This window comes from Gracilinanus agilis, chromosome 2 (genome assembly GCF_016433145.1).
Source record: "Gracilinanus agilis isolate LMUSP501 chromosome 2, AgileGrace, whole genome shotgun sequence".
Classification (NCBI taxonomy): Eukaryota; Metazoa; Chordata; class Mammalia; order Didelphimorphia; family Didelphidae; genus Gracilinanus; species Gracilinanus agilis.
In genome coordinates this window covers 684,158,167-684,172,844 of record NC_058131.1, presented here as the reverse complement: position 1 = coordinate 684,172,844, position 14,678 = coordinate 684,158,167, and positions in this window count along the sequence as shown.

Here is a 14,678-nt window from a genome sequence, read left to right as displayed (position 1 = left end):
AGAGCACTTTCTCATGTGCTTATTGATACTTTTGATTTCTTTACCTGAAAATTGCCTATTCATGTCTCTTGTCTGGGCCATCATTCTGAGCTGAAGATCCAAACTTTAATTGTGAAAACTAAAGTCGGAGGTCTCGCTGTGCCCAGCCTGTGGCTTTAGATGTTCAACTGTGTGTTTTATAGGTTTTTGATAGTTAATTAGCACAAGTCATTAACAATTAGAAGGTACATAATATCTTAAGAAACATGCTATAGCATTTGGTAAAAAAGTATTTGGAACATTTGATATGAAATCACAAGTTCCAAAGACTAAGATAGGAAAATTTAATTAATCCTCTAACAGTGGTTCCCAAACTTTTTTTTGGCCTACCTCCCCCTTTCCAGAAAAAAATATTACTTAGCCCTCTCGAAATTAATTTTTTTTTAAATTTTAATCACAATTAATAGGAAAGATAAATGCACCTGTGGCCATCACCGCCTCCCTGGATCGCTACAGCACCCACCAGGGGGCGGTAGCGCCCACTTTGGGAATTACTATTTTAGAACTATCGTAATACTTCTGGGAGGGGTCAAACCTTTCTTGTCCATAATGCTCTGGGGACCCTGTAGTTGCTATAAATCTTCAAAGGATCAAAAACACTTGGACATACCAACGTTGTTCTCATATGTTTTCATCAGGTTAGCTGTGCATTCACCATTCCAAATGAGCATAGTTTATTTCCTACTGCATGCATTTCAGCTTCCTTAGATAACTACACAGACCTGAAGTTTTCATTCCTCTAACAGAAGCTATTATTCTAGTTAGTTGCAATAATATTCCAATATACCAAACTGTATCCTTTCTAATATTAGGGTTAATATTCTATTATTATAATTCATATCTTATACACAGTTAGTTTAACAACTGGGCCTAACTCTTTCTAAAAATAATAGTTGCAATTATCTATTCAAAGGATTATATGTGATCACTTGGTTTATGATCAATAATATAAAAGCAAAAAAACAATTTTCCTTTCAGTGGTAAAATGGGAAAAATATCTTTTATTGTTTCTTTTATGAGGTTTTGGTATTCAAGATATTTTTGGTATTCAAGATTCAACATTGAACAGGCTTTATACATACATGCATAGTACACACATACTATATATGTGCGTGTGTGTGATGCATACATACACACGTGAATTGATATATGTATATATCCAAAAGCCATTCTCCAATAGCAAAGTGGTCAAAAGATATGAACAGTTCTCAAAAGAATTACAAAATATCAACCATATAGAAGAATGGTTCAAATCACAAGAGAAATGCAAATCGAAACAACTCTAAAGGTTTTAAGTACACACTGTAAGTATATAATGTAAATTAGCAAAGATGGGAAAAGTCAATATAGGAGAAGCTGTGGGAGAAACACTGATTCACTGTTGGTGGAGCTCTGAATCTGTACAATCATTTTGGAAAGCAATTTGGAACTATGCAAAAAAAGTTAAGAAAATTTGTATACCCTTTGAACTGGCAGCTCTATTACTGGACTTATACTCTAAAGAAGTGATGGATAAGAGTGTTCCTATATACACTGAAATACTTAGAGCAGTACTTTTTGTGATAGCAAAGAATTGGAGATGATAGATGCCCATTGACTAGGAAATTACTAATCAAATTGTGGTATATGAATGTAACGGAATATTACTGTGCCGTAAAAAATTATCTACTTGAACTGATGCAGAGTGAAGCAAACTGAAACGAGAAAACAATATATACAATAGCATTGTAGTCACAACATTGCAGCTACAATGCAGTGACAACAATGTAAATAGAAAGAATAGCCACACGTAAACCAGAAGTGAATGTTGCAGAATTATAAAGATCAAGAGATACAAGAAAACACTCAACCCCGAGGATAATCTAAACTTGGTATCATCCCTGCTCTGACTACACAGTGTAACCACTCTAAACCACCATGTCTCCTAGTATAATGCCTTTCAAAATCCTATTGAGTGGGCCTGGGCCTGACCCCAGAGCATTTCTTGTTTTCTCAAGCATGAGCCAAGAAAAGACACAGGAAAGTATTAAATGCCAAGAACTAAGGCCACCACTTGGAATAAGAAAGGTGAAACCCGCTTGTGAATGACTCCAGACAGGTTCTGAAGTACCTTTAGTCAGGGGAAGCTGATCCTACGTGCATCATAGCTCAAAAGTGAACACAGACTGAAAAGGAACAAGATCAATTCAACAAACTTTTATTAAGCACGAACTATCCAATAGCCACTAGATACTACTGAAAATACAAAGACAAAATGAAGCAATCCCTACTTTCCCTTCTTTTTTTTATATTTTTATTTTGAATATTTCCCCATAGTTACATGTTTCATGTTCTTTCCCTCTTCCCCAACCCCCCCAAAACTCCCCTTAGCCAACGCACAATTCCACTGCCTACTTTTCCTTTTTTTGAGGGATCTCTCTCTCTTTCTCTCTCTTTCTCTTTTTCTCTCTTTCTCTCTTTGTCTCTCTCTTTCTCTCTCCTCTTTCTCTCTCCTTCTCTCTCTCCCTCTCTCTTTCTCTCTTTGTCTCTCTCGCTTTCTCTCCTTTCTCTCTCTTTCTCTTTCTCTCTCTTTCTCTCTGCCTCTCTCTTTCTCTCTGTCTCTCTTTCTCTGTCTCTCTTTCTCTCTGCCTCTCTTTCTCTCTCTCTCCCATAAATACAAGATAATTTTTAAAGAGAGAGAATATTTACATCTGATGAAAATATGAAAGTCTTTGCGTAGGAGATGGCCCCTGAACTGAACCTTGAAGGAAGTTGAGTATTCTAAGAACAAAAAGGGAAGACAGAAAGCATTATAGAACTAAGGGGACACTTTGGGAAAAGATACAGAGGCTGGAGTTCAAACATCCACTCTGAAGAACAACTGGTTAGGTTAATTTGGCTAACACAATGCAAGAAGGGATATTATATAAAATATTTTGAAAGATAAGTTAAGCTAGATTGTGGACAGCTTTAAATGCCAACCTGAAGTTTGTATTTTATCCTAAGGGTGGTGTAGAATGACTGAAGATTTTTTCATCAGGGGATAATATGACTAGACTTGTGTGTAAGGAAAATTAATCTGGTGGCTATGGGAGGGATGAACTGGAAAGGGCAAAGAATAGAAGAAGAATAAAGATAGCCATTAAAGTCAAATACAAAAGGCTAAAGATAAAGATTTAACTGAGCAGAATATTTGTGTGGGAAATGTTTAGATGCAAGTGATAGTGTAGAACTAATAAATACAATTATTTTTTTAAAAACAAGGATTGTCATGGTGAGGCACAGATGATATCTTTGACTCCTGACTTAGACAGTTCATAGCAGAAACAATGAGTAGTAGAAAGGTCACAGGATTGGAGCAGGAGGCATGTGAACTATGAGATTATTTCTTTGACCTGATATGGCATTTGGTGACTGATTGGAAGGGGAGGTGTACAAGAGGGAAGAGTCAAGGATGACTCTAAGTTCATGAACTTGGGTGACTGAACAAATGTTTTTTCCTTCAACATAAGTCCAAGGAAATTCAAAAGAGGAATGGGTTTATGGAAAATAGAATGAATTCCATTTTGGATATGTTGATTTATGGTGTATAAAATGAACCTTGTTTTGGACATATTGAGCTTGAAATGCTGGAGGGATATTCAGCCAGATATATCTATCATGGAACTGGTGATGAAAGACTGGGGTTCAAGAAAGAAATGAAGACTATATGAATTGATTTTGAAGTCTCTGGCTATCTCCTTCATGACCTCATCAGATATCTTTCCAACCAGTAGTAACTTCTGCCTAGGGAGCCTCTTCTCCTAATTGCTGACTACCTTTATGAGACTTCCATTTCAGGCAATATCCTAGCCACGATTCTGACAAGCCAGCAGCCCCCCAGCATGACCAGAGAGAGGCCAGAGACAGGTATTGATTGTATGGCTCTCTATCTGGAGAATGGGCTTCATGAGAAAGCTTCAGAGATGTTGGAAACCTATGGCAACCACTTTGGAAGCCACTAGGGGTACAGCATTACTCAATGAAGACTGTTATATCCCAGGACTCCAAGGCCCCTAGCACTCTGGCATATAAACTCCAGAGCTCTGAACCTCAAAGATCCAGAGGAATTGACTCAGGGAAGTGGGGGTCAGTTTAGTAATTAGGACTGGTCAAAATTGTTGGAAGGGGAGAGGGAGATGCCTGGCCCTGGAGCTGTTCATATCAATTACTGGAGATAGGATAAAATCAGAAGAACTTATCCTAGTCTTAATAATCTATAAGACAGGAATAAAAATAAATGATAATATTTATGCATAATTTTAAAGTCTACAAAACACCTTATAAATACAATCTCATTGGGAAAAAAACCTTGAGAATATAGTGCTATTAAATAATAAAAACTATTATTAAAAAAAAAGATTGTCATGTGAGGCATAGATGATTTCATAGAAGAAACGATGAGTAATATCAGGGTCACAGGATTGGAGCAGCAGGTTATGTAAGCTTCAGGGTTATTTCCCTAACCTGATATGATCACATTTTAATCTGAAGCCTGAAGCTTGTATCTCAGGCTTCTTACATCTGCCTACTCAATGGGCAATCTTTTATTGGTTTGACCTTTGAGGTTCAATCTGTCTACAGTTCAGGGAATTTCAGAGCAAAGGTTGCCACCAACTTCTTTCTGAATCTTCCCAGGTCTAATAAGAAAAACATTTGATCTGCCCAGATCAGACCAGCTATTAAGGACAAGACAAGACCAAAGGAACTTATTCTAGTCTCAAGGACCCAAAAACCAGGAATCCAAATGATAAATGCTGATGTTTAGATATTGCTTTCAAGTTTGCAAAGCATTTTACATATATTATCTCTTTTAAATCACCCCACAATGATGGAAGGTAGGTGTTATCATTATTCCCAATTTTCAAATAAAAAAGCTGAGGCTAAGAGGGAATTAGTGACTTGCCTGGTTCACAAAAATAATAAATGACTGAGGGAGGTTTTGAACTGATATCTTCCTGACACTAGGCCTAATATTCTGTCTACTTTGCCACCACCTACTTCATATATCACATTAAGGCATTAATTATTATAACTGAATTTACAAAGTATTACAGTGGTGAAAAGCCAACGAGATAATAAGTTATCTTATCTGAGCCTTATAACAATTCTATGAAATAGGTTCTATAGGTATCATTATTTTCATTTTATAGTTGGGAAAACTGAGGTCCAGGAAGGTTAGACTATTTGCCTATCATCAGATGGAGACAGACTTTAACCAAATTTCTCCCCCAACTCTAGGAGCTGTATTCTTTCCTCTAATCAATGCTGTTTCCTGTAACATCCGTGATCTTAAGTGGGGTCAAAGCTGCCTCGCAGAATTCCATAGTGCCCCCCAAGAACTCCAGGAGAGGGGGCAGTTGGGACAGTTAGAAACCTGAGTATAAAAGGCTGGGTCACCCTACTTGCAGGGACACACTTTGATCACATTCCTGGTGGGTTCAAGAGCTGGGAGGAAGAGTTAGATTACTCTTTGGTTAGCTCATCTCTGACCTCAAGGGCTGAGTGTTACTTTACTGCTTCACTACTGGAAGAATATCTCAGGAACTTTCCCAGAATCCCATAAGTTCCAAACAATCACTCTATCATTGCCATTCCAGTTGGTATATACGTTAAGGCTTATCCAATGGGTAAAGTGAGCCATTGGCATGGATCATACACCCTAAACAGCCCCATGAAAAATTGGGGTATTACAATCAGCCATAAGTTGTAAAAGCCTTTCCAAAGACTGTAAAGTAACAGTGAACTGCTCCCCAATATGATAAGCATCCTATTTAGGGAGTTAGCCAAGATGTAACCCACTTCTTCTGGTTCAAAAATCCTAGGCTGGCTGGCCAAACTGTTGAATTGACTCAGATTGGCTATGGTCAGTAACGGAGTCCAACTTGAGGAGGAAGCTGGCTGTCCTAAAAGGGGGAGGGGGAGGAGTGAGTAGAATTCTTCCTCCTCCCACCCCTTGGGAGCAGTTGGTCCAGAAGACAAACGGTTTAACTGAATCCCTTCTAGTTCAAGCTATGGAGGCTGGTCAAGTTGGTGAATTGACAGGGTATAATCCCACGGAGGTCAGCAAGTCTCCCTCTTTAAACTGTTCCCCAAACCCTAGGCTAGAATAGGTTCCAGGTTGTCTTCCAATACAGATGACTTGCTCTCAAGGAAAGGAAACTGTACCAGTGCTTGTAAGAATGGATCTTTTCTTTGGTAAAGTATATGGATGGTGACTATAGCCCAGTGTAACTTCTCACGGGCTCAGTAGCTTATCAAGCAAAGGGGTTTATTATTTTCAGGAAAACAGGGTGAGGAGAAATGGTTTTAGGAATGAAAGGGAGGTAAGCTAACTCAAATCTTCATTGAACTTGTTGGCTACACATTCCCCTTTGGGGAATGTGTTTTGAACAACTTCTATCCCACTCACTAAATAATCTTTCTCTTAATCTAATGTAACTAGGTTTAAGATAGAAAGGTAATCTTGCTTGAAGATCTGTATAGAGATTAGTTAAGATGCTGCAACTGAGATATTCTTCCAGTAGTGAACCAATAAAGTAACACTCAGTCCTTGAGGTCAGTGATGAGCTAACCAATGAGTAATCTAACTCTTCCTCCCAGCCATTGAACCCACCAGGAATGTGATCAAAGTGTGTCCCTGCAAGTAGGGTGACCTGGCCTTTTATACTCATGTTTCTAACTCTCCCATCTGCCCCCTCTCCTGGAGTTCTGGGGGGCACTATGGAATTCTGTGAGGCAGCTTTGACCCCACTTAAGATCATGGATGTTACATTCCTTGCATTTTAGAAATTTAAATATATAGATGTCAAACATGGATCAATAATACCATTATAAAATATTGCTGTCCTCTACTATCTTTACTCTCCCTCCTTCTTTTCTCCCTTCTCATTTCTTTCTTCCCTAGATAGTACAGTGGATAGAGTACTGAGCCTGGGATCAGAGAGACTTGCATTCAAATCCAGCTTCATACACTTACTATATGACCCTGAGCCAGTCACTTAACCTCTGCTGTCTTAGTGTCCTCAGCTATACAGAGGTAATTGTAATGGTACCATCTCACAGGATCTTGGTGAGAAACAAATGAGATAATATTTGTGAAGTACTGATCTCAGTATCTGGCACAGTTGGCACTTAATAAATGCTTGGACTCATCTCTCTGTCTCTGTCTCTCTCCGATCTAGTTCCCAGGGCTACTGCTCTTTCTCCAAAAAGACTGAGAGATCTCTTTTCAATCCTTTTCTTTTCTTTTTAAACCCTTCCTTTCTGTCCTGGTAACAATTCTAATATAGAAGGTCAAGGGCTAGGCAAATGGAGTTGTGACTTACCCAGGATCACATTGCTAGAGAATGTGAGTCCAAATTTGAACCCAAGTCCTCCTGACTCCCAGTCTGGCTCTCTATCCACTGAGCTACTTAGCTATCCCCCCCTTATAATCATTTTCAACCCATGTAGCAACATTATAGATTATTATACATCCTTCCTCACTTATGAGTGAGTTTAGAAGTCGTCTAAATCACTGGAATTCAAAGAGATTAGACAATGATCTCCTGGGCCAAATGACAAAATAAAGGTTTTGAAATTCAGTCACAATAAATAAAATTTTGGAAGTCATTTCTTTCAGGTGCCTTCCAAGTTGTTGTCCACAAATTTATTGAAATGTTTCTTCACCTCATTGCATCCTTTTGAGATAATGAAACTTAAAAATGTACTCACTTGGAGATAAAATAAAATCTCTTTGTCTTTGTTGTTGTCTTTATTTTTGTTTTTTAGCTTCTCCCTTAGTATTTTTCTTCGGTCAATCCTGGAAGTATTGATCATATTATATCTATAGCATGTTGCCACCAGGTGGCAGTACATTCCTAAATTTATGTTAGCTTTTAGTATTGGTACTAAGACAGAAGAGTGGTAAGGGCTAGGTAATAGGAGTTAAGTGACTTGCTCAGGGTCACACAGCTAAGAACTGTCAGAGGCCAGATTTGAACCTAGGACCTCCCATCTCTAGGCCTGATTCTCAATCCACTGAGCCACCCTCTGTTTTTCTTTTTTAAATAGAAAAACAAAAAAGTACTTTTTATTAAAAGAAGTTACTGTTTTGTGAGGTAGCTGAATTATTGTCATTGTTGATGTTGTTTAACTTTTTGGCTTAAAGTTAGAATGTGTAACTTTAGAGTAGAATTCTCAATTTAATCTAGCCAATCAGTCAATAAACTTTTTTTAAAGCATTAGGCAGTGTGCTAAGTCCTGGGGATATCAAGAAAGACAAAAAACAGTGCCTGCTCTAAATGAGTTCAAAATCTAATAGGAGAAGGATAACTAAGTTGCACAGTAGATAGACTTCCAGGCCTGGAGTTGGGAGGACCTGGGTTCAAACCTAGTATTGGATACTTCCTAGCTGTGTGACCCTGAGCAAGTCACTTAACCCTTATTGTCCAGCCCTTACTGCCCTTCCATCTGAGAATTAATACTAAGATGAAAGATAAGAGGGTTTTTTTAATCTAATAAGAGAGACAACATGCAAATAAGTATGTTCAAAATCAATATATACAGGAAAAATTAGAAATAATCAACAAAAGGAAGTCACCAGAATTAAGAGGGATCAGAAAAGACTTCTTGTAGAAATTTTAGCTGAGACTTTAAGGAAGTCAGGTAAGTTAGGAGTCAGAGACAAGGAGGGGGAGAATGCCAGAACTGGAGAACAGCCATGAAAATGTCTAGAATGGAGAGATGGAATGTCTTGTTTGAGAAGCAGCAAGGGGGCCGATGTCACTGGATCTCAGAGTTTGTGGCAGGGTATAAGGTATAAGATTGGAATATTAGGGGAGGAAGATTATGAAGATCTTTAAATACTAAACAAAACATTTTATATTCTGGAGGTGTTAGGGAACCACTAACATTTTTTGAGTTGGGGGTCAGGAGAGGAAAATGGCGATATGATCAGATTGGAGCTTTATTTTCACAACTAAATAGAGGATAGATTAGAATAGAGCAAATCTTGACACAGGGAGACCAATCAGTAGGCTCTTGTAATAGTTCAAGCATGATGGCCTGCACCAGGGTGGCAGCAATGTCAGAGGAAAGGAGATTTTTGAGAGATACTATGAAGGGAAAAATCAATAGGCCATGGCCACCGGTTTTATACAGGGCTATCAGAAAGAATGAAGAGTCTAAGATGACCCCCATGTTGTAAATGTGGGTGATGGGAAAATATAATAAAAAAGGAAATATTAACAATAACCAGGGTCCCTAGAGTATTCACAGAGAAAAAATTTTAGGATATGATCAAGAAAGAAATAAACCTATCCAAAGAAAGATAAAAATCTTTCTCAAAAGACTTGTCTACTATGGAATAAAGGAAATGAAAGCAAAATGTGATTTCCAGAATGGGAGGATAAAGTCCCTTCTGAGGGAAGTGAAATATTGGAACCCATTAAGGACACAGAAGAAGTCATCAAGATCACAATTGTCTTTCAAACAGCCTAAAAACTGACCTGGCTCTTTGAAAAGCAGGCAGCATCCACATTTAAACTTTAAAGCCAAAAAGTTAAATAACATCAACAATGACAATAACTCAGCTACCAACAAATGGGATCTCTCAAAACTGAAAACCAGGGGGGCAGCTGGGTAGCTCAGTGGATTGAGAGCCAGGCTAGAGACAGGAGGTCCTAGGTTCAAATCTGGCCTCAGACACTTCCCAGCTGTGTGACCCTGGGCAAGTCACTTGACCCCCACTTCTTCTTACCACTCTTCTGCCTTAGAGCCAATACACAGTATTGACTCCAAGATGGAAGGTAAGGGTTAAAAACAAACAAACAAACAAACAAAAAAAACTGAAAACGAGGGCCTACAGAGTCACTTCATTTCCATTTAAGATTGAAATCTTCTTTGCCATTCCTAGAAAAAGACATTTCATGACCTGATTTTGGGAATTTTTACTGGCTGAACTCCATGCCTGGATCTCTCTCCCACCTTATTTTTACCTCCTGGATTCCTTGGCTTCCTGCAAGTCTCAGCTAAAGTCCTACCTTCCAAAGGAAGCCTTGCCTCTTCCTTCTTAATCTCAGCACCTTCCCTCTGAGATTATCTCTAATTTGTCCTGTGCCTTGTTATATCCACATCTATTGTTATATATGCAATATATATAATTGTCAGAAGGTTGTTTCTCTCATTAGATTGTGAACACCTTTAAACTAAAGGTCCCCTCTTTCTTTCTATCTCTAACTCTTAGTATGGGAATGAGCACCTAGTAGATGCTCAATAAATATTTGATTTGAATTAAAAATTCTACAGCTGTAGGACCATTTAAGAGAAAGCTATGGTGTGGTAGTTAAAAGCACTTGATCTAGAGTCAGGAAGACTCCAAATCTAATCTCAGATATTTCCTAGATGTGTGGCCTTAGGCAAGTCATTTAACCTCATTTTGCCTAAGAAGCATCTAGATAGTGCAGTGGATAGAGTGCTAGACCTGGAGTCAGGAACCCCTGAGTTCAAATCTGGCCTCAGGCCCTTGCTAGATCCTGGGTAAATCATTTAACCTCTGATTGCCTGACAACAGGATCCACTAGAGAAGGAAAAGGCAAAGCACTAGTATCTTTACCAAGAAGTACCATGGGATAGTTATGGTCTATGGCAGTGATGGGCAAACTTTTTAAAGAGGGGACCAAAGGAAAGGAAATGCTCATCTGTCAGTCTCTTTCTAAGCAATTCTTTTGGAGTTTCATTGTATTGTATCCTATTCATTGTATTCGTCAGATTAGGAATAATGTCATTCAGCTGGATAGAATATTTCAGGACCCCTCCCTCCAGTTTGCCCATCACTACTTTATGGGGTTGGGAAAAATCTGACAAGACTAAAAGACTAAAACAAAAAATGACCACCAAAGAGCCACAGCCTGAGGAATGAAAGTATTACTTAAACGTCAACTGTCCAAAGAGACAATGAGCTGAGGCAAAATACAACATAACCTCAGATTTGTTGTTGTTGTTCAGTTGTGTCCAACTCTTTGTGACCCCATTTGGGTTTTCTTGGCAAAGATGCTAGAGTGGTTTGCCATTTCTAGCTCTAGCTCATTTTATAGATGAGGAAACTGAGATAAACTGGGTGAAGTGACTTGTCTAGGGTCACACAACTTGTGTCTGAGGTCAAATATGAACTCAGGAGATGAGTCTTCCTGACCCTATGCCCAGTCTACATCTACTGTGCCACCTAGCTGCCTTAACCTTGGAGCTAACCTCAGAACCAAGGCTAACATTTCTGGCAAAACATTCAACCAGGAGTTACTAGTAGGATGATATTCCCATGGATGAGCCCCCAGTACATAAGATGCATTTGTGTAGATTGTTTAAATATATGGATATAGTTTAAGAGTGGTAGGAGTAGATATAATCTGAAATCTGGCCCCCCTTTGCAGAGAGTAAAAAGAGCTGCCAGCATCATAGCTAGGAGGAGGGACAGACAAAGGTGAGAACTGCTGAGGCTGGACATCTCTCTTCCAGTCTCTGTTTATTTGCCAAGTGCTACATGTCTGTGGTCTAGGGGTGTGACTCAGTTCAGAAGGAAATGTGCTTTTCTGATGACTCTTCAGGGAGAGGGCATCCCTTAGCTTACATATACAAAGCAAAGGCAAAGTAATTTTATTTGGGGAAGGGAAGAACAAGAACAAAGGAAGTAAGTAGGAAAGGCTTCATGTAGGAGATAGCAACTGAGGTGAGCTTTGACTGGGGTAAGAGTAATGCTGATTGGGGTTTTGTCCAAAGAATTGATTGATGGCTCAAACTGACTCCATTTCAAGGAAACAAGCTTTATTATGAGAAGATAGTGACAGAATAGCTAATATAGCAAGTAATTAAGGTAAGGTAAGGAGGTGTGATAAGTAAAGATAGAAAGTGAGAGTAGGAGTAAAAGGTGTTTTCGGGAATGTTTTTTTTATCTTGATTAGTTACTAAGAAAGGGGTCATTTGTTTGGGCAAGTCCTTGCCTTGTGCCTCCAGGGAACTGATATTACTTTACCCTTGGTCCACTTTGCTCTGCGTGGCTTTACCCTGGGTTACTCTGTGGGGGTGCAGCTTGGGAGAGGGAAATAAACTGCAATGTAAAAGAGATGCTAATGAGATGTTAACTACCCTGGGGCAATTTTAGGTCAAGTTTTGCTCTTTTCTGGGCAGATTCTAAGAAAGGCAGTGAGTGTAGAATTTGAGCATTGTTTGAACATAGTCCTGTATGACTGGGAAACTGAACCACCTGTACTTGTTGTCCAGAGATCCCTACCAATGACCTAGGTTATATCTAGAGATAGACATGAAGAGTTTTCTCACAATTCTGAATCTAAGCAACTCATATGTCCTTTCTGAAAGGTGGCCCCATTCTAATCAACTAGTTACTGTTTCTATGTTCTTTTGATTGTGTACAGCTACTTGGCAGGGTTTGTGGGACATTTCAACCCTCATCAATGGGAGCTGTAAAGGTTAAAGTTAATGGTTTGACTAAAATATGAGAGAATGTGGTCACTGATATTATAACTCAAGTCAAATGACTTTTTATTTAGTAGCTTTATTTGTAAAATAGAGGGAAAGAGCAGAGAAATGTTAAAGAGGGTAGAGTAAGCAGCCTAGCTAATCATCCTAGATTCTCCTGTGCCTGGCTCAACTCAGGCTGGGCTAATTAGCCCTCCACCAGAGGGAGAACCCTTAGGACCTTTAGCTAGAGGACCCTGTGGCGAATAACCACTCTCCATCCTCTGGACACTAATCTCTCCAGAAGTTAGGAAAGGAGTCAGCTTTTCACTCACCCAAGCAGTGGCTCCAAAAGGAGAATATCCAAGAGCAATCTTACCAAATGCTATATAGTCCCAAGTCCACACTGAAGAAGGTCCTCCACCAACCTCCAAAACTTCAAAAGAGCTCAAAGACTGCACTCACAGGAAGTTGCAGTCACTTTTAAAGACCCTTCTTTCCATCACTTCCTGTGCCTTCCTCCACTTTACATTCAGCCTATGCAAAGGCATGGAGACTGAAGATGAAATGTGACTTACAGATTGCTGCAAGGAGGCTATTTTAGGTGGAAGGTAGAATACAAGAGGGAGAGTAATGTGAATCAACCTAGATAAGATGGAGCCATTTATGAGGGGCTTTAAAAGCCAAAACAGGAGGCTATATTTCATCTTAAATGCCATTAAAGTTTCTGGAACAGGATAGTGACATGGTAAGACTTTAGATATACTCATTTGTCAGTTATAAGTACTATATAAAAAACTGATAACCTTGATAGTGGAGTCACATTTTCATTTTTCCCATTCTGTAAAAGAGAATTCTTTGTTCTCTTTGTCCATTCTGAGTTTATCCTTTATTCCCTTTGTCTATTTTGAGTTAACACTAATTTAAGTACCCCTACTTAGATTGTGAAGACAGGATTAACCCTCCTTTGTCTACTTTTGAATTGAATCAACAAAAGATTGAATACCCTAATTAGTACCAGGTGAGAAGCTAGCAAGGTACTTAAAGAACTCACAAGTCACTTACTTAGAGAGCTCTACTCTTTTAACTCAGTCCCAAACTTGTGAATCCTGTGATCAGAGTTTACACCCTCAGAAACTTAATCAGCCAGGAATCTGTGAACCCTTTTGATGAGTATTCACCCTTCCAGAAGGTGAGTTGTGGTTCTGATAAGCACTGCCCAGTGCTAGACAATTTGGAAACTGTGATTGCCCCCTGTGAAGAGGGGCAGGGACAAAAAAAAAAGCCACCATAAAAGCAAGCCCCAAATTCCCTCAAAGCAGATTGTCTTTGAGAAGATAGTCTCAAGAGGGTGTCTTCTGGAGACAGTCTTTGAAGGAGCTTTGCTAGAGACAGTGGCTTGGATCATGGACTTGGAGCTCTGCTTCAACTTAGACTCTGACTCCTGGACTACTTCATTGGGTGAATGAAAGGCTGACTCCCTTTCTAGTTTCCTAAGAGACTAGCTTCCATTATTGGAGAAGGCCATGTGATTACTCACTACTAGTCTTCCTGGTTGAGAGCTAATTCATCTCTTCCTGGATTAAGATAGGATAGATAACTTTTCTATACCCTACATTTCTCTACTTTATTGTTTACTCTCTATTTTGTAAATATATTTCTGACTTGAGATATAATAAATTATTGTCCAACCATTAAATTTAACCCTTATATTTCTGGCAGACCACGAAGGTTGTGACAAGTACCCTTAAATTTCCATCACTTTTCTTAAATTTTCTTTTACTATTGCAAGTCAGCCTTTTCTCTGTTTCTACAATTTTCAACTGAGAAGGTAAGTTCAAATTTTTGTTTTTCAAAATCACTTAGAGTCCTTTGTTAAACCTTTTAGCCTGAGGCTAGTTGATTAAGAGTTGCCAGGGGGCAGCTGGGTAGCTCAGTGGATTGAGAGTCAGACCTAGAGATGGGAGGTCCTAGGTTCAAATCCGGCCTCAGACACTTCCCAGCTGTGTGACCCTGGGCAGGTCACTTGACTCCCATTGCCTACTCTTACCACTCTTCCACCTATAAGTCAATACACAGAAGTTAAGGGTTTGAAAAAAAGTAAAAAAAAAAAAAAGAAGAAGAAGGAGAAGGAGAAGGAGAAGGAGAAGGAGAAGGAGAAGGAGAAG